The sequence below is a fragment of the Syngnathus scovelli genome, chromosome 18 (genome assembly GCF_024217435.2).
Source record: "Syngnathus scovelli strain Florida chromosome 18, RoL_Ssco_1.2, whole genome shotgun sequence".
NCBI classification, from domain to species: domain Eukaryota; kingdom Metazoa; phylum Chordata; class Actinopteri; order Syngnathiformes; family Syngnathidae; genus Syngnathus; species Syngnathus scovelli.
Window position 1 is genome coordinate 8,319,589 of NC_090864.1, and position 20,542 is coordinate 8,340,130.

Genomic DNA, 20,542 nt, shown 5'->3' on the forward strand with positions numbered 1-20,542 from the left:
CATAATTGAAGCCCATTTGCTGTTTGTCAAAACTCTAAATGAAACGATTCACTTTTTTTCTTTTTGCAAAATCAAATTTGGATGTTACTAAGCTCAAAGGCTTAATTCAACATAATAAACACAACTGCTCTTGTGATGTTTACATGTTGAGTCCTTGATTAAACGGAACCGTAATACAGAGGACACTAGCTTCCCTTTCTAGGGAATATCCTGATTGCATCCGCTCACAAACTTCCACAACAGACCATTAACCATAACAATAAACATACCCATAGGCCAAAAGGATGTTTGCTACTGTTCCCCTCCTTCCAGCCAGATTCCGATTCACAATTTTTTTCAGCTTCGGATTATGTCCAATCATAGGTACTTGCTAAAGATAAAAAAAAAAATACAAATACATTTAAACAGCAACTATATTATGGTTCAATGAGTTTCTATCGATAAAACATGATATTGCTAAATTTATATTCTTTTTTTTTTTTTTTGCAAGAATAAACTAGCTTGAAGCTCTCATGGTTATGAACCAGCAATTATGGCTTTCAAACACACCAGAGTGTATGTATTTCAAATTACACTCATTTACTGCCAGGGCTTTCTTTGGAGTGGACCGATGCCTGTCAAATATAGAGGACTTAAAGAGATTTAGGACCCTGAAGCCATTGAGGAAAAACGATGACAGTGTCTCTGTATGACATGAAACGGTTATTTCAGTTTTTGCATTGAAGCTCTACACTGCTGATTTTGCATCTATTTTTAAAAAAGGAGTATGATGATGTAAGTTTATTTTTAAGTCATGCTGACTAAAGGTTTAAAGATGCATTTGAAATGTGCTGGGTGAAAGAATTGCTGATATTAATTTCAGATATATTGGACAGCATTACTGATTCGGAAGGTCACTGCTGTTTCCATTCATAAGATAAAGATTGATGATTGCCTTATCATTTAATTTTATCCCAGAATTTCTAAGGTTTATTTTTGCTTGACTTTTGTGTTTTTATTCTTCTCGCTAATGATTGGTTTGCATCTTCAAGGGTAACCTCAAGAAGTCTGCACTCCTGCCCTCTGGAGGTTTTGGGTGAAGCCAGATTTTTTTTTTAACAAATGTAAGAAACACATTTATCTAACAGATAAGACTTCTAGCACACTTTTTGAGCAGACATGATTCAGTCCATGACGTAGCCTCAGCTCCCACTCCTCATCTTGCGATAACAGCTGGTTCTACTTTTTCAAACATTTAGCGCCATTAAAAAAAATACATCTTTCCCCCCATGTTGCTTTCCTCCTTCCTTCACCCCCTTGCTCATCTGTCTCCCTTGCTTCACCTCCCCTAGTGTAATTATTTTCGGGGTCTGAGAGACTTTCCACATTTGGCAGTGTCTCGTTCGGTTAAACCCGAGGAGCTCTAACAAAAGTTGACTTTTGCATTTTAACCTCTCTCCGGGGAAGCTTTTTGTTCCCCTGTCGGAGGACGAAGGTGGGGTTGGGGTGAGAAAGGAGTGGGCAAATGGGGCAGAATGGAGGTTTTGGAATCGGAGCGAAAACAAGTGAACAAACACATGGGTGCTTCTAATGGAATAAGATGAAGATAGCTGTTGAGTGGAAAGTCAGATAGAGTGGTCGATTCAGTCGGGACTTGATGCCGGCCTCGTCATTTGAGGAGGTGCACCTTGAAACCTTTACGTTGGTGCCACTCCAAAATCTGTGCTGCCATTGCGATAAAACAGGAGAACCAGGGAGTAAAAACCGCCAGCACGCATTTTAGTGTCTGGTAACATCACTCTCAAATCTCAGACGTTTCCAAGAATTTGATTTTCACTGCAGCTTGCGGATGGAGGAAAGCCCCAAAGGAGATGGTGTCGACATAGACCGGCCGGGACAAATGACAAGAAGGCCCAAACAGTAGCGACCCCAAAGGAAAATGCTAAATAATATCCTTTCTTGACATAGATAAATTTGAGCAATGAAATTTCTCAATAGGATTCGTTTAACTCGCCAGCGCAACATCTGCAATGTAATTATAAAGCCCCGGCAGACTAATCAGTCTGTCTGCACGGATGGCGGGATTTTTGCTTCTAGGCGGGTTCCCCCCCGGAGAACTACATTGTGCCAGACAGCTAAACAGACTTTAAACCTGTGGGCATTTCCCTTCTTCTCAGATGGATCCAGTTTGGAGATGATCCTTGGAGATGGCCGCTATCTGGCCATGAAGCAACCCCAGTGGCTCATCACTCATTAGGTTCTTTTGTCCGGAGCCAAACTCAAACAGCTTTCCAAGTCCTCACGGTCTTACTCCGCCCCCCCACCTGCTAACATACTGTTTGAGCCAGGGGTGACTAAAAAAGCCCCAGCACATCTCGCCGCTTGTCAGATGCATCCCTATTAGCCACCATTTCTTCATGACCTTGTGCTACATTTCCTCCGAAACACTTCAGATATCCCAAAGTCATCACCCTCGAGTGTTAAGCTAACTGTTATTAGTTGGCAAAGGTGAACCACTTTACAGTTTGTTTGTCTTGGGCCCCGCCACATGGTTTCTTTCTTGTGACTCACCGCCACCTTGACAGTTTAATGTGTTGCGTGGACAGATCTGTCCTCTATCCGCCGTCTCTGATCTGGGTAGCGTTCCTGTCTGGTCGATATGTAATATACCAACATCCTGATGTGACCTCGTGAGGGGGACTCAGCGGAAAGCCTTCTTGTTCATGAGTCATGTGGCCCAAATGGAATCTTTTTCCTCTTGATTTTGTTTGTTTTGTTCCATCCCGTTTGGGATCTCATCGCACATCCCAGGTGGGAAATGCGGGCTGGACTAGTGGTTGATTAGAAACATAAACAGCCACAGCACGTTTACACCTTTGGACCGACCACTACTATATTAAAAAAAAAAAAAAAAAAAAAAGATTGACAGTGTGTCAAAACATGGTTTGCAGGGTATGTAGGTTCATGGGCTAGGTCTTGAGGAGGCCAGGTCTAACGGATACATCTGCCACTGTCATGGTCAGGTTCCAGACCCCTGTCAGCCCCCCTATGGCGTTGATCTTGATTTTCCAGAAGCTCCTCCACCGAACGTGTCAAGATGTTTCCCAGAACACACCAAACATAAAGTGACACCGACAAAGACCCTTTAAATATTCCTCGAGGGCTTCGCGTGAGAGCATTGTTGAACTTTTCGGTGTCCTTATAACAAAAAGATTTTCATGATTCAATTAATGAACGGAGGGGATGCTGTCGTTTTTGTATTATGACAAATCCTATTTCATGGAACCTTTTATGGTCAACCACATTCCGTTGCAGGTCGCGTCAATCTCTGATTTGTTCATATTTCAAAACAATTTCTCCTCCATTGGAAATAATGACGGTATAAATAATCACTTTCAGAATATAGATCGATTCATCATTAAACTTGTTAATAACAAGACTTATGACATGATGACATTTGCCAAGTCACATTGAGTTCTGCAGACTTTTTTTTTCCATTAAGGTAAATAAATTCTATTTGATCAGGGTGACAAATCCTGAATATTTGAGTTCCTCATGAGACCATCGTGTGCTATTTCATAATTGTAACACATCACTCAAGTAGTCACAGAAGCAGTTATTAGGCACCGCACTTGGCACCGGAGTTAAAAATGAAAAATAATTGAATCCTAGTCATTTTTTCTTGGCCGCCATCAACTTCTATGACTCTCCCTGTGAATAAATTGGCTAGTCTAGTTACCTTGAGGTTCAGCACTCGATTCCCTGTAGTGCAGCGGCTGCCACATGGAAGTAACTTTAGTGGACTAAATATTAGCGACCAGTGACCTGGGCCTTCTTGTAATCCACTTACTGTCATTAGCCACTGGGTCAGCAGGGACACTGCTGCTGCTGGACTCTCAAAGCCCTGCTGGACATACGACTACATTCCATTTCAATGGCGTATGGCTCGATGATGGAGAAACAATGTTTTGCTACTTACATTCGCATGTGTTGGATGTGAAGTTGCGCAAAGATGTTCCAATGGAAGACCCGATGGAAACCTATCATAGCGAGAGCTTTTCAAAACCATTCAAAGGAGACATTTTTCTATCGTCTGCGGTCGACACTGATTTGAAACCCCCGGGACTGAGTTTCCGAACGTTTAATAGTGACAGTTGAGAGCGGGTATATTAATTGAGATGGCTTTGACAGAAGCAAAAAAATAAATAAATCAGAAAGTAGGGTGTGGTTAAATTTGATTTCAAATGAAACAACTATATTGTATTTTTACCATTACCACAACTTGCTCTTTAGACTCCGCCCATTTTTTTTCCCTCATCATCACTTCAGGCTTCAGTTGCCGCAATAAATGTATAAACATAACGAAAATCGTCCAAAAGGACGATTCATGAGACCGAGCCGGATAATAACACAGGTAACATAAAACGCTAGCATCTGCAACTAAGGTTTAGCTTTACTTAACATAAATCTTCAAATACAGAAGGCCTTACGTTGGACTAGTTGAGTCTTTGGAATGAAAGCAAAATAGGCAGACTGTGCGCTTTGATTTGATGAACGTCAGTATCCATGTCTGAGCTGGAGAAGCCATTGCTGAGCTTCACTCACACGCCAGCTTGCGTTTTTATAATAACACGTTGAATAATAAAAACTAAGGAGATTTGTTATCTCAAATCTGTCATAGCACACAATAAAGAAAACAGGAAGAGACAAATAACAATATAGAATGTGAAGTATAAATGATTTCTTTCCCCCTGCAGCCTTAGTGAGTGTTTTTACCTTTTCCTGACCTTCTCTGCAACTTCCTCCTCACTGAGTTCACCAAATTTACCCCCCCACCCCTCCACAATCCACACAGCCATCAAAGTGAGCACTGTGGAAAGGGGAAATGTGAAGGTTAGACAACTCGAGTTGGTCGACTGATGAGCTGTGGAAGGGGGGTGGATTTCTTTGGAGCTTCATCAAACAAGCTCCTCTATACTCTGGTGGACAATTCAAGAGCCTGTACGACTGCTCCTTGCATTGGTTCAAGGATTCTCCAAAAAGCACTTGATCAACTAAAATATATTATTGATTTGAGGAGCAACATTTTTCTGTTATTGTTCAAATTGAATGCAGATGGCCCATATGCGAGAAGACAGTCGGGAATTGACTGTACTTCTTTCCAGAACGGCCATTTGCAAGATGAACGGTGGCAGCTCTGTTTACCTAAATGTGCATTTTTGACTGAGCCACTGCGGGGCAGTTGATAGACGGACCTGGTGGGGTTTCTCTGAAATTCAAACTTAGTCAAGTGCAACTTGAGTGACACTCAAGGCCAACAAAGTGAGGAACATGACATTTGAACATTTTTCTTCGACATGTTCAAATACATGCATTATAAATGTACATCAGGGGGTGCAGATAGGATTTTGCAACTGGGGGGCACACAATTCATTTTATGGATGTTGGTGCAAAATATTATTTTACATTAATTTCATTTATATTACATTTTCCTGATTTCATAAATAGACAAATAGAAATTCAGATACACAATTCAGATACACAAGAGCTCTTCTGAGAATGACAGGATGATGGGGTGAGACTAAAAAGATGACAGGGACGAGAAGGAAGTTTGTTAGCCTGGAGAGGAAACTGATCCGCTGTGGGACAATAATTTTGTCATATGGACAAAATGTCGGCCACAGACGACAATAAATGGTAACCATGTTTTGGTGTGTCTGTGTGTTACATATTTGCTGAGTAAGTTTTCCGAATGTCAAGTGAAATCTAACACAATAGGCTCATCTGATTTTGTGTAGTTAAAGTTATCAGAAACATCTTTATTGGCCAAGGATATTAAAAACATTATAATCAGGCAAAGTTGCTCAAGGAGTCGAGCTCTTGTAGGCTTCAATTAAGATCTGTAAAATGCTGAAATTTGAAAAGGCGTTCTTCAAAATAGTTGTCCCAGAACAAACTGCCCAGCAATCACATTTTAGCTCTTTGCAGAAAATCGACTCTGTCCAGCTCCAGTTCAAACAATACCGCTCAAGTTTTTCAAACAATGAGACTACTGTTCCTCAGCCTATTATCATAAAAGCAGACTTGGGTTTTTGTGTGTGTGAGGGAAACACAGAATCAAATACAGAGATGTTCCAAACAACTCGCCCGACATGAGTTTCTCTTTTAAAACTAAAAGAACGTTCCTTGGACTATTTTCTGGGAACGGGTATAAATTGTGCTTTCATGACCAAATAACCAAATATTGCCTTGATAGTTACTTAGTGATATCCCGTTCCTCCTACCCATCGTCCGTTATGACGTCCCACCAGGTGTCAGGTCATCCCCACTGTGTTACAGACCTAACACTCAGCCTCAGAGCAAGCATGGGGTGATCCTGCATGGCTGGGAAAACCATCAAGCAGCAGCAACCTTTCTTCCCTTAGCTGTCAATTCTCAGCAGCATTGAACAAGAGTTAATTAGTTTCATCTGGATGGCCGCTGGGCTGGGAGTAAGGTGTGTAAGACCTGACCTTATCACCCACATCCTAGACATGGGGTGCAGATAGTATTTCTGTTCATTCCGTGTTTGGCCGTGAAGTCTTCTTTTTTTTCCAATCCAATCTAAAATGAATCCAGTGCTTTATAATTTCAAAATGAAAATGTTGGTTAGGTGAGCTGATACAACCCCGCAGATGAAACCCCAAAACCAAATATGTACTGGACATAAACATAAGAAGCTACAGATAGTGCAAATGCCAAAAGGAGAAAAAAATAAAATAAACTGCAGCAAGTGGTGGAGAGAAATCATTTCTGCCACTCACGCAAGTCCATTAGAGCCAATTTTAGTCTCGTGTCATGGTAATTCCCTAAGTACTGGTTTAACTTGAGAGGTGAGATGGAAAAAGAAGGTAAGTGTTGAGCTGAGAAGATTGCATGGAACATCTCGATAATATTCCCCCTACAAATTAGCATTTGAACCCATGTACTTTGGAAGTAACTTTAAATTTGCGTCATGCCGGACAAAAGAAAATCCATCAGCTAGGTGATTTACAAAAATCCTACAAATCTTCAAGATTATGCTTTTTAACTGCTGACAGATCTGGAGATAGTATTCCTTCACAAATGGAAAAAACAGACATTCGGGCCCAGCTTGTTTTTATATGATCTCGGACATTTACCCTTTCAATCAATAACACCTGTCAGCTCGACTATGTCCCTGAATGCCGAAATTTCGACTATCTGTTGGGATTTTTGCCCAAAGACTGGTCACGAACAAACTTCTTTGCGTCATAAATACAAAGTAATGAGCACTTTTTGGGAGTAGCGGAAGGAATTTCAAGCTAATGGCATGCATGGCGTGTTAGGCTCAGTCCGTCAAGTGTGACTGGCACAACATGTGAAAGCTGAGTTTTATGAGAATTGGTCATGTAAGAAGATTTTATTGTGGTCGGTATACAGCTTGAAAATAATTTAAGGGAACACAGAAGCCTGTTTATAACTCTTACAACTTTCTGCTCTGCTTATTATACGTGGATTTTTGTTTTAAGGCATGTCACGGGAGCTTTGGTCTCATTGAGAGGACGGATTGTAGTTTGACGGAGTTTGTTTTGACTCAGATTTTCTTTTTATACCAGTGTGCTATGTTCCTGTCATGTAAGGAAAGATCCAGATTTTAATATCTTTCATCATCTGACATACACAACACGCCATGTCTGAAATATAAAGCTGCTCCTTTGATTCCTACCATTAAAGTGGACGTCAACCCCAAAATGTTCTTTGTTATTATATTTTCTCGGCAGGCCAGAAACAGTGTTTTGAATGTTTCATTTCTCAAATATGAATTCATCAAGCATTTGTGGCCATTTTGTTGTTGATTGAAAATGACATCACAAGTCTCAGGTCGCAACCAATCACGGCTCAGCTTTAGAAAACCGGTGAGCCGTGATTGTAAATGTTGCTGCTTAACTATTATACTACAAATATTAATCAGATTACTGTTTTTAGAATAGTGGGGGCACATATTGTAACAAAAATGCATGCGCTTGCATCAACACTCTAAAGATTTTTTTTTTTACAAACACTCCCAAACTGTATTTCTCCTCCTTTATTTGTGCAAGCGCACCTTTTAAAGACATCAATCATTCTCATGGCTGTTACAACATATATTTAGGCCTGTTGGCCACGTGCATTATGTCACATATGTGGCCAAATGTAGAAAGCGTGCTGAAGGAGAAGAGGAAGCAAAGGCAGGAGACCTTGGGGGCTAACGTCTGGAGATCCGTTAGCAATGCAAGGCCCGGTGCTGTCAGCACCAACTCACACTGAGTTACACAGACGCTCGAACGCGCAACTGCAGGGAGTCTGTGTTTGAACAGTAGCTACAAGTGCAGGACGGCTCCCACAGCTGCTATTCTGGTTAAAAAAAAAAAAGTCGGATGCTTCCATAACAAACAAATAAGTAAATAAAACTTCCGACTTTGACAATAAAAAAAGGAGACTAACGGGTTTGTCAAAATAGACATTTAATATCACAAAAATATTGAAAACTATTCAACCAAAAAAAAGTGACGGAAAATAAAGTTTGAATCAAAACGTTAACTCACAATTGTAATGACTTATCGGCATTTTCCTTAGAATGGTATGAGTTCCCCAAACTTAATAAAAGAGTCGTGCTTTTAGGCTTAATTTAAAACAACAGCAAGTGTTAAACACATCCATGTGTCCGTTGGCAGCAAATATACAAAAGGAGAAGATGAGACAGTTTCCGAGTCGCTTTGCTTTCAATGAGAGCCAAGATTGTATCTGGCGTATATTAAACACCCTATTGCAGATCACATTTAGGAACTTTTATTATTATTGTATTATAGTTGTACTGTAACTGGGCTTTTGGAAAAACAGGCTCAGTAATTGGAAATGAATGGCATTTTAATGTCAGACATTTTAAGGTCACATAGAAAAGCTAGGCGAGTGGCACAATAACCAAAGGCAAAATTCTTATTATTTGCTATTTTTATTGACATCAATCCATTTTTTTTTTTTTGCACTTGTGCTCATTAGAGTTGGAGGTTAGGGCAGATAAAGGCAAATAGAAATTCTACTGCCATAAAACTTGAAGAAGTCTGCTCAAAGAGTTAAGGCGACTGCAACGTATCAAGCACATAATCATTTACAAGAAAAAAAAAAGCTAAGAAGAAAGAATCCAAAGAGAAAAATGGTTTGAATGATGAATGGGATCTGCAGCAGATGCTCATCGTATGTAGGAAATGAATAACTTCGACTGGTCAAACTGAAGTGCTTCAAGTCAAAGGTCAAGCCTTTCCTCTTAAACTTGACATGACGTGATCTATCACTAATGATCTCTAGTGAGAGCAGACATGGTGCATTGCAGACAAGATCTTTTTTTTTTTTTGAAGACAAGGTCAACATGTCAATTATTCTAATGTCATTGCGGAAAAATAGTAGATGTACAGTAAATAATAGAATGAATGATGGCCACTGTCCTTTAAGCGACTTCATGTTCAGACACGGGTAAAGCTTTCGTGTTCAAACTTCCAACGATTAAAAAAAAATTATGTTCAGCGTCACATTGGTGGAAGAAAAACTGTGAGATAAAAAAAAAACACAATCCACCCAATAAAGGAATTGATAGCTCAGATCGTATTTGTTTTGGATTTAAAAATGACAAAATACGAGATAATGTTAGTTTGACCCCAATTGGTATGTGACAAAATAATAAACCTTACAAAGGAACATTTTCTGTCAGATGGATTTCCCATCCCAATCCCAGAGGGGAAAACTGAGGAAGAAAGATGACAGCAAAGGCAGAGTCGTGGCCATTAATTCAAGTATGACCTCCTTCCAATATTTAATCATCAAGACTGGCTTCGAAATCTTTGGCTTCCGTGAATGTATTATTGATGGGCACAAACAATCGGCAACCTTGGCAAGCCATTTATTTGATATCTTCGATATCAGGCTAACGTTCCGGGTAGCCGCTTTATGTCTAAAATGGAATTATTTATATTATTTATATCGAATAAGTACATTAAAGGCTACAAAGGGCTTTTACAGCGACATTAGCATATATGTCAGCCAAGGTTGCGAGGCTTTTACGGTGACAAAATCCATCAGACAGGCAGTCATAAAATGTCTGGGAAAGTACTCATAATTGCCTCTGCTGATTTTAATATGATGGAATGTATCATTCTCACAGCTGTTTATTGACTATTTTATATCACCTGAAGTCATCGGTGTCCTTTAAATGACAGAACAAGAAATCCATAAAAATGACTTTTGGATTTGCTTTGTTTGGAAACAGGCAGCATTTTGTCTGAATTGAAAATTCTTTGCATTCCTGAAGTTCTGTGCTAGCACTACTATGGTATCATTTTTTTTTCCATTTTCTTACAACAAATAATGAGTTCACTCAATGATCTGGGAGAGTATTTGCCAGCCAGGCACCACTTGGGGAAAATATTATTTATACAAGCCTCAATGTATTTGCACGTGCCACTAAGCAGATATAATGTTACACTAGATCATTAGAGGCGACTTTGTTCCATCGTGAGTAAAGCTCAGGCTTATGTTGTCTCTGCCATTCATCCTTGGGTTTATCTTCTCATTTGGCACCCCCCCCCCCCTCCCCACACCCAAGAAACATTACCTTTAGCATACAAGATCTTCAAAAACTCACTTGTTTAAAAAGGTGGGATAATGAAAACAATTCCATTTCTTCGTTTTTAGCAGCTATGTTCGTTGACTTCTTCTGAGGACATATTTGTGTTTAAAAAAAAAAATGCACCTGCCTTCAGATACAGCCGCTTATATCCTTTACAGGGAAATTTAAATGTACATAACCTTGGCATCCATTTGACAGCAGATATAGAGATTTTCTGGTTTATAAAATCTGATGAATGATAGGGAAAACACAATCTCCTGGTGCATATTTTTCAAACGCGACCGATTATTGCTCCGTTAACATGTTGGATAGAAACTCGAGTCTGAGCAATGCTCCCCAGATCAATCTGATTGGATGGCATCATGGGACATTTTTTTTTAATCCATTCAGGATGTGCTTTCTTCTCATCATTTGGCTCGAGGAGCATCTCCGAGCACAGGAATCCGCTTGCTTCCAAGTCATACTCCAAGCACATTTTTTGGGCAATTGATGTTACAGACATTGCATCACTAAGATATGAAGAGAAAAACTACCAGAACCCCAAGCACAACAAATGCTTATCCAATCCCAGTCCTTTTTTTTATTTTTTTTTTATTTCCCAATGCAACCTCAGTAGCATTACAAAAGCATCTGTAGGTTCTAGGGTTTCAAACTGTTAGAAGCGGGCCAACTTTAAATCATAAAACCACATCCAACAGGCTGAAAAGCCATGCAGCGAGTACTCGCTTAGCGAAGATGTTATTATAACTCAAGTTTTTTTTTTTCTACTCATTCTCTCATTTCAGTTAAATCTCAGCTGGAATACAGAAATCGGGCTCACCCGCAATACTGCTGGATGTTGTCTCGGTTGCATACGGGGCTGTGGTTATTGAACTCATGGATGAGGGTAAGTCTTATCGGATAGGTTGACTCAATTGTCCACTGCAATGTCCACATCAGTGATGTCGGACATCTCCTAAAAAAAATATACCAAATAAGCTGTCCCTTGAACCCAAAATCCCTCCAAGGCCAATTCAAGCCACAGCGGAGACAGACTAAGAATAACCATTACATTCTCCAATTTGTATCAATGCCTGCCAGTGCCCAGTTAAACTTAGGTTAGGTTCTGTGAGGAGTTTGAGAAAATTTTATGACGATACTTCAATCCTTGCAATTTGAAGCAGACACAATTGTAAGAGTGGTTATCATATTTCAGACATTGGCTTACAGTATTTTTTTTTTTTGGGTGGATGCAGGTCATCTGTAAGGTCTCATGAATTTGGTTGGCAAAAATAAGTGCTCGTTGAGGTTCCTTTGAGCTAAGAACCGAGACGACTTTTATTCTAATCCGAATTTAAGTCATATCAGCAATTTAAAACAATAATCCAAGAATAGTTTCATCACCCAAAAAATCCATCAAAGAAAGTAGCATGAATTGATGAGAGCATTGCCAAGATCAATATTGTGTTATCAAGAGGGCCACCCCCTCCTCAATCATCGCCTCTATTCTTGGCATGGCAACCAAAGGGGTCTCAGCGGTATGCTTTGATTAGACTAGTTTATTACCCCAAGGCCGAACTTGATTTGGCCCTTTCCGAGCTGTCCCTCCGAGGCTCTTTGGACTAAACCGCCACTGCTCCACAGGCTTACATCCACAACTGAATATAACCCTTGCACTGTTTCTGTCTACATTTATTCAAAGCCAATTTATATTCATTTTACTTATCCAATGGATTTTTAGTGTGGGAATTTAAATCCACGTCCGCAGTTTGGCTTTAGCCACAGGTGCTTCTACTCTGGAAACGGATGGCAAAAGGTTTTTGGGTTTAAAAAATATGCTTACAATGACGAGACGGCGTAAAGTTAAATGTAACTGGTGTAACAAAATATTGCAGAGCTGCTGTATGTGTGCGTAGGCAGTTGTCCATTCCTCATTTTTGCCATTTGTGACTTCCTGCTTGTCAGTTATCAACAGTATGCCGTCTGTTCTATGAAATGTATCACAGGAAACAATATACATCATGCTTGTCAGCTCGGAGAAATCCGTACTGCAACTGGTCTTGGCAAAGTGAATCTTCAGGATACACTGTTTAGAGAATAAAAAGGAAAAAGGGGAAAAAAAGCACAATAAGATTTTTTCATGACAACATGGGGGCAATAAAAAGATAAAAAACAGAACCTATGCATCAAAAAGCCAACAACTTAATTCTTTTAAATTAGGAGTAAAAATGAAGGATGGTGAGTGGAAGTGGTTCGAATCTGATTGTTTAAAAATGAGGTGTTACACTCCCGTGTACACGTGGGTTTTACATTCGAGCCTGCTGCTTGGACGGTGCCAAAGAACCGCATCTGCACGAGCCTCCCGAGTTCTGTGTTACATATCAAGTGTGGCCGCCCAAGCGCACACTGATTTGCGATTTTCCATCCACTTGTTGTCCAAGATGGATCTGTATCAGGGCTATCGTTTTTGTGTCATTAGTCATTTCAGGCCAGACACTGTGCGGGAATTTGAAGTAGGAGAAATTTGGCAGTGTTGTGATATATATATAAAATGACAGCTAATACAGAGAAGTATGCAGTACAGGTTGTTTAAGTTGGAATAATTTCCAAACAGATATTGATCCTGCGTACAAGCGAGGTAACTTTTGTACAGCACGCAAAACTTTTACAGGTTGTCTTTCTTTGCACAAAGAAGAAAGACTCCAAGCGAGACAAGTGTTGAGTTTGAGAACAGAGATGGGTGTCCCAGATTCCTGGATAAGTGGAGGAACGTTTTAGCCATCATGAAAGAGTGCTATTTTGGCCTAGAAATTGAGCTGAAACAGAGGCGACGTATTTGAACGGTGGACGCAAGGCAGAGCTTGTCACAAAAGACAATGCTTACCAATAAAAGATAGTTTCCATCAAGTTCAATCTGTTCAGCCACAATAACCCTAATCGCACGATTTAATTAATTCAATATGGTTATCGAGTGACCAGTACTAAAAAAAAAAATAGTGAGCAGACTAATTGTGTCCTCCTGAAATAAACTCGGGGATGGCTTCAGTGAACTAGAGAGGGTAATGATTATTTTATATGATCTATCAATCTATCAATTGGTGCGTCTGCTTATTTGTTTGTCTTTCTACTGTTATATTTTCTATCTTCTGCCGGATGGATTATTGCTCACCCAGATCCATTTTTCTGATCTTTCTTCAGGGTCAGAGGTTCAGATACCACATGTGTAGGTTGCAAGCATAAAACCATTCCTTCGTGTTATTCTCATTATCCAAAAAGAATATTTCAGCAATAGAAAGTGCCTCACTACTGATGGCAACAGAAGGAAAAAAAAAAAAAAAAAAAAACACTTATAGGACCAAAGGAGCCTCTGGTTTGTGCCACTTTGCCATCGTCATTAGCATGTCATCCTAGTTGTTTTCACAACCTATTCAACACCTAATGGTTTTCCTCCTAGATAATGGTTTCCTCAAGGCCTTGCGATTGGTGCAGAGACGGAAACGAGAAAAGACATCAGCAAAAAGACACTGGTGTGCTTTGCAGACGTTTCTGCTCCTAATAGAATAATTGGCCTAACTTGAGAGGTTGGAGAAATCAGTGGAACAGGTTAAAGTAAGGGCAAGGTACCAGAGCCTCGTATCAGGGTTACCCCATCACGTGAGTTAAAGCAGCTATATAATCGGTAATTTTTGACATTTTAACATTTCTCTCGGCTTTTTATCGGTTCATTAACAGCTGACTGATACCCAGTTGCATATTTGTATTGTTTCCGCTGGGCTCTCCAGTGGCAGCTGAATAACAGATGCAGAATTGAAGACAGACTCGGTAGTAACAACGGGCCGTCTCGAGACGTGCTCTGCATACGTAGCAGGAATGCTCACATATGGTGTGAAGATCCACTACATATGCAAGAACACTGCTTTGACATTTTTTATTGCAAGTGAATATAGAGCTAGACATTTGGAATACAAACAAGAACAGCTTGGGTCATGAACTCAGTTCTTTGGAAAGCCAGTGGGCCATTTTATTACTGCACTTTAGGTCGGGTTTTTTTTCACCAGAAAGAAAAACAAACCTTGTTATCAGTGGACGCATTTACCAACTTATTTTCCTTTTGACACTTCACAACTCTCTACAAGGAGCTTTTTAAAAGCTCATCTCAACATGTGATTTACATCTGACTTAATGCATTACAACATGCGGGGAGGACATGCCGGTAAGGCAAAAAAGGGGAAGGTTGGGGGATTTATGAAGGGAGGGAAGATTATGTGGATCATAATCTGGCAAGAAGCAGGCTGAACTCAGAATAGATATGGTAGCCAAATGTCTGCTATGAAAAAAGAAACTCAAATGCAGTGGCAAAGGGAGATTTAAAAAGCAAAAAGATATATGGCCATTATTATTTTAGGATAAGTAAATGAATGTGTTTTAGAAATGGAAAAAGGTAAAACTGTCAGACTTCTCCGTGGATATCTATAAATTTGTCTTGAAAGATTTTCATATACATAAAGGTTAATAGATCCCAAACTACAACAAGGGGAGGACATGACAGACAAAAGGTCGAAACCATGACAATAGAAATTACATAAATGATAGTTCTTCAAAATTATACTGCACAAAGAAAATAGTATGCACATATAAAATCATAAATATGAGAACTATATATAAAAAAAAAACAGCAAAAGTGTTCTCACAAGAGTCGACCTCTCTTGGAGGGCTGACAAATGTTTTGGAAGACAGCAGGGGTCCAACTTTGACTTTCTAAACTTGCCATCGACGTCCCCTGTGGGCATGTAGCGATACATAAATACTAATGAGAAGTTGTTGCTTTGTTCAAAAAAAATGTATATACTCCTTTCCTAATTGCCCTCATGGGATTAATAAAATATTGTGAATGGCTGGCGATCATTTTAGGGGGTAGACCCGAGTCAGAAAATGAATGTATGGCTTAATGAAATACAGCTATACTTATCTACTGTATATATATCTATTCTAAACTCATCAAAATCAAATCCCATCTGATATTTTAAGTTTTACAACCAAATGATGCAATTATAAAACCTCAAAAAAACCTGATTAAAATTACAACGCCTGCTGAATTTGGCGTGCTATTTTAGCAATTACAAATGAGACGCCACTTAAACAGCAAGTGGCTCCATTCTAAAATTTTCTTTGAAAAGGAGAAGCAAAATATATACCAGAAGATATTCTGGGACCGATTCCCGTTGTTAAAGCAGTTCCAAGATACAAGAACAGAAAAAAAAAGGCTTCAAAAAGCAAATCACAAGGGGTGGCGGGCAGAGAGATGAATACACACAAACTCTCGGTCCAAAGAAGGCGAGAATAGTTTATCTTGGATTGTGGCGGGCTGTCTCGTTGTGGTCAGCTAGTCGAAGAATCAGTTCCATATGTAGCTGCTTTATTCTTGCATTGCTTATACATCGAGTGGTAATATTGGTCGGGTTTTGAGTGCTTAATCTTTATATTCACTGGGTTCAATGTTTGTCCCAAAACTTTTGAAAATGGAGCGCACGTGACGACTCGGATTGTTATTTTAGCTCATCACGCATTTCGGTGCTTCCTATGTGTGGCCTTTCTTGAAAAGAGTAGCGGAACATCAAATCTCCTCATACAGTCTCGTCTTACCTCATCCAATACCACAACTAAAGCCTCTCTATGACTCCGAAAGCCGCAAGCAAAATTAAGCACGGCGCTCCATTTGGCTTGTGGCGCATAACGACCAGCTCAAAACATCACCCTATGAACTCTGCCTAACACTATGGCATTTGACAAACACGTTCCTTCCCTTTAAATTGAGAGCGACAAGGCAAAACAAACGCAAGCGGCACGGGCAACGACGCCGACGTGTTTTGACATGATGTCACTTAACAGCAAAAGTGTAACGGCGACAATAAACTCGTGCCGACTGCTGTGTTGACCACTATGTATAGAGGTATAAATACTAGCGTAGTGGAAACACATGTTGGCATTCTTCACACCAGATGTCGACCATGGAAAAACCAAATACAAAGTGGTTACGGGCCTCCTGGACATTAAATTACAATTATGTCCAATCATATCTGGTGTTGGGAGTGTGTCATTTCATTTTACCTTACTGTGATGGCATTGCAACCTTCCACCCATTGCTCATTAACTAAAAAAAAAAAAGAAAATTAGGGTTTGGGGTCCTTGTATACTTCCTTGGAATCAGCAGAACACCATTGGTGAAATGATTCCTTCTGAACTTTCTAACCAGATGATGCAATGCAAAAAAAAAAAGCCAGTCGCCACAAAAAGACCTGCTGCATGCATTTCCATCTGTTTGATGAAATGAGTTCTGATTGCAACTAATAAAAGTAAATCACCTCCCCTTCACTTTCCTCATAGCTCAACTCCCGCTCGCACCGAACCGGGCTCTGGTTTCCCGTTTTTATTTCCTTAACCCTGGACTTGACCTTCTGCTAGTAATTAACAAGTATACTGAGAAAAAGGAAAATTGTGGGTCATTATTATGATAATTACAGTGAGCCGGAGGGATTCCAGGAGAGGCTGCCAGGTAATGTAACGCAGACGTCCTTGCGACACAGCAGCTTACGTCCATTTGTCTTCTAGCACCGAGCTTAATGTTAAAGCAAACTATTACCCAGCTGCTATGAACACCCACTTAAGAAGCCACTTCAACCTTCTGAAGTGTCGGCGAATACAAGTGTGTAAATCTGTTAGTAATGTCTGACCAAGGTGTGTCTATTACTTTCCATACTGTTCCCATGAATCATCATGTAAAGTGAGCCGAGTCATCCTCCGCTCGCTAAAAGCGTGACCGAGCCAGGCGAGCAGTCCAGCATAAACAAAGTGCATGCAAAGAGACTGTTGTGTCATGGAGAGAGGTCTATCTCTGTTGAGAGATTGTTTAGTGTTTTCCTTGTAGTTATCCTGAGAAACGAAAACAGCACTTTTACGTGTCACTTTTCATTTACAAAGTAGGTTAGGAAGCAGGCGCACCGGCCCAACGGGAAACAATGCCCGCATTCAGCTTTGGGAGCCTCGGGCTTTCCCGACGCTGAGTGGAAAAGAGCAGAGGTGTGTATCTGCCGTAACGATGGAAGGAAGACGTTTTATTTTCGAGGGATGTAAGATTAGGACCTGGGAAATTCCTCGGACGTGGAGTAGCATAGATGTATAAGAGTCCGATTTGAGTATTACGTGAAAAGATAATGGACGGAAGCATAAAGGTAGCAAGTACGAAAAACAACATTACTCAGCTCTCTGTTTTCGAGTATGTTCCCATTTCACCAAGGTCTAATCCATCAAGCAAAAGATGTATTGCTTTGAAAGCAAGAGTTGATCTATAAAACACAAACATGTGTGCTGCCTGTTTTAATCTCATTAGCTGCTCTCTGCTTGTGTCATTACCTTCCCTCTCGTGCTTTCCACACTCTGATGTAAACAGGCAACATAGACATTATGCATAGTATATATATTTGGCACGCTAAAATATCATGTCGTGTAATTCGATTCAACCAAACAGGACAGTCTGCAACCTGTTTGCGTGTAAAGACTTCCAGGCAAATGGAATGAGAGACGTAGTGATTCAACTGCCCTAATTGTGTCAGAGAGGGAGCTAGCGAGCCTGCGAACCACAGATGAGAAAAGCATGGCATGTCAAATTGCCAATAGTTCATTCCAATGACGGCCATTCATGGAAAAAAGTACTCCAAGTTCATCACAAAGCGTATCGATCAAAAGACTTTCCTGTCTTTTCACAATTATCATCTCCCTCATTAAGAAAATCCACAGACATCAATCATCCACTTGGACTTTTTACAATAATAACGCTGGCTATGTCATCTGCAACTGCCATAGCTCGGAACTAATGTTATTTGTAGGTCCATAATGGCTAATCCAGCTGATCCGCCGGTATCCAGCGTGAGTGCTTTGTTGAATGAAATTAGCCGGAGCCATGCAAGGCAACGTGTACCATGGCATCGACGTTGCATTTGAATCACACACAATCAACTTTAATTGCATTGATTGTGTTCGTTCATGAACGTAGCAGGCCAGAATCTCTAAGCCTTCAGTCTAAAATGACCAAAGCCATTGGCATCCTTTAAATAGCACGGTAGCACACTTCTGGTGCGGTTTCAATGTCACAAATGCAAGAATTGACGATATTTCTTCATTAAAAAAACATCAAAGTACATGACTGATTGCTTTCCAGTACTTGAATGTTTTTATTTCAGAAAAACTGAGACACACATGCCTTTGCTTTTTTTTTGTCTGGAACATGAGAATCAATGTAGATAAAAATATAGTTTCTGGAATGTTAGGACTGACTATTTAAGAATTGGTTTTTGCAACGTTAGCCTGTAGCTCACAGTGGAGTCTTGGAACACGATCTTTACAGAGGCTGAGCGACCTTCACTTTGAATTTCTAAGAAAAAATAATGGAAATGGTATTAATCCATTGCAGGAGTTTTTGAAGTTACAATTTTTCCTTTGTGTTAAAAAGAATGTATCAACTATGGTGCCGCTTTAGTTAATGGAAAAAGAAAAGTCGTCGGCGCGCTTTCAGACATTTATTGTATGATGCAAACAGTGAAACACACAAAATCAAATTAGAACATTGGACTAGGCCAAAAATCACGTCCAGACGCCCACACAAAAGCTAAGCAGCAATTGTGAGCCAATGTCCTAAAGGCACACGAGGAACACTCCGACTTATTGTGTTTTAGTTTATCCCACAATAAATTTAATTTTTTTATTTATATACAATACATTGCTATTGTTCACCCCCCAAAAAAATGGGTGGACTGATTTAATCGCATTTCACTTCATTTTAATTGGGATTATTGATTTTAAAGCAGAAAAATCAAATTGAGTCATTTCAGCAAAAAAAAAATGAACTAGCATGGTGAAGAAATAGCTGATAGCAAAAGCAGATGAAAAATGGAGAGGTGGAGCACAAAAGATTGCGTGCTATGAAGAGGACTTTATAAGATGAACTGAGTGGGAGAATTCCAACAGTGACGAGAGCACAGACCAAGCAGGTCACATTGAACACGTCAACACAAAACAAATGTGAAAACGGCATGGCACATGCGGCAAGCATCGACAAATCTGCTATTAACATCGACGTCACTGAGCTCTGAGAACAACCAAATGAGAGGAACAGAGTCAGCCACAATGGGCTTGACAGCCTATAATGTTCTCACATCAGATCAGCGGTCAAGTTGAGACTGTGGGCACTATCCTCTACTCACAAATATATAGACTATAGAATCAAGATTAAATCTGAAATCTCGGGTTTAACCGATGCATGTTCTCAGGAGCTACAGCAATCTGTGAAAATGAAAATGGTTGCACTCAGGCGGATACGAATCACACGGTGGCTTGACGTTATGGTCGCAAGAAGTCAAGAAGTGCCCGCAACGGGGTATGCGAAGGGCAACAAGAATTCCTCTAAGCCACGTTATGGAATTCACGCAACCCTATACGGCACATGTCGGAGGAAGGAACTCCGAATGGTTTAGGTGTGTACGAATTTCCCCGGGGTGTGGTGAGAAGAGTGTACCGGCTTGGAGCCAAGGTGGTGGTCAGGGTGAAAACCACAAAGTGAAAAAAAAGGCAACAGGGACCGAGACATGTCCGGCTCACATGAAAGATGGGCGGGGCCTCAGCACACAACAAAGTGAGGTGATGAAAGATGGGGTCCCGTGGACTTGACTGGTGGAGTGTTCACCTCAAATTAAGATCCACACAAAGAAAAAAGGCAAAACTGGGAATAATTCGGAGAGTTCATGGAGATGATCAGATGCTGATGATTGCCGGTGATGCAGCTCCTGTTTTTAAAGACATGTTACAATGAAAGAGAAACAGAGGCCGGGATAGAAAAGGAAGTCATTTGCAGACATCAAGCCTAGACTGTCT

General features: G+C 40.3%; 1 long non-coding RNA gene across 1 annotated transcript in view; it reads left to right on the plus strand.

Moving 5' to 3' along the window:
- Window positions 1-20,542, plus strand: part of LOC125985767 (uncharacterized) — a 68,337-nt gene that overhangs the window by 23,136 nt on the left and 24,659 nt on the right. The window contains exon 2 of the long non-coding RNA XR_007487435.2: window positions 11,425-11,525. This is a non-coding gene — a long non-coding RNA (uncharacterized lncRNA). The remainder of the gene's footprint in view (window positions 1-11,424; window positions 11,526-20,542) is intronic.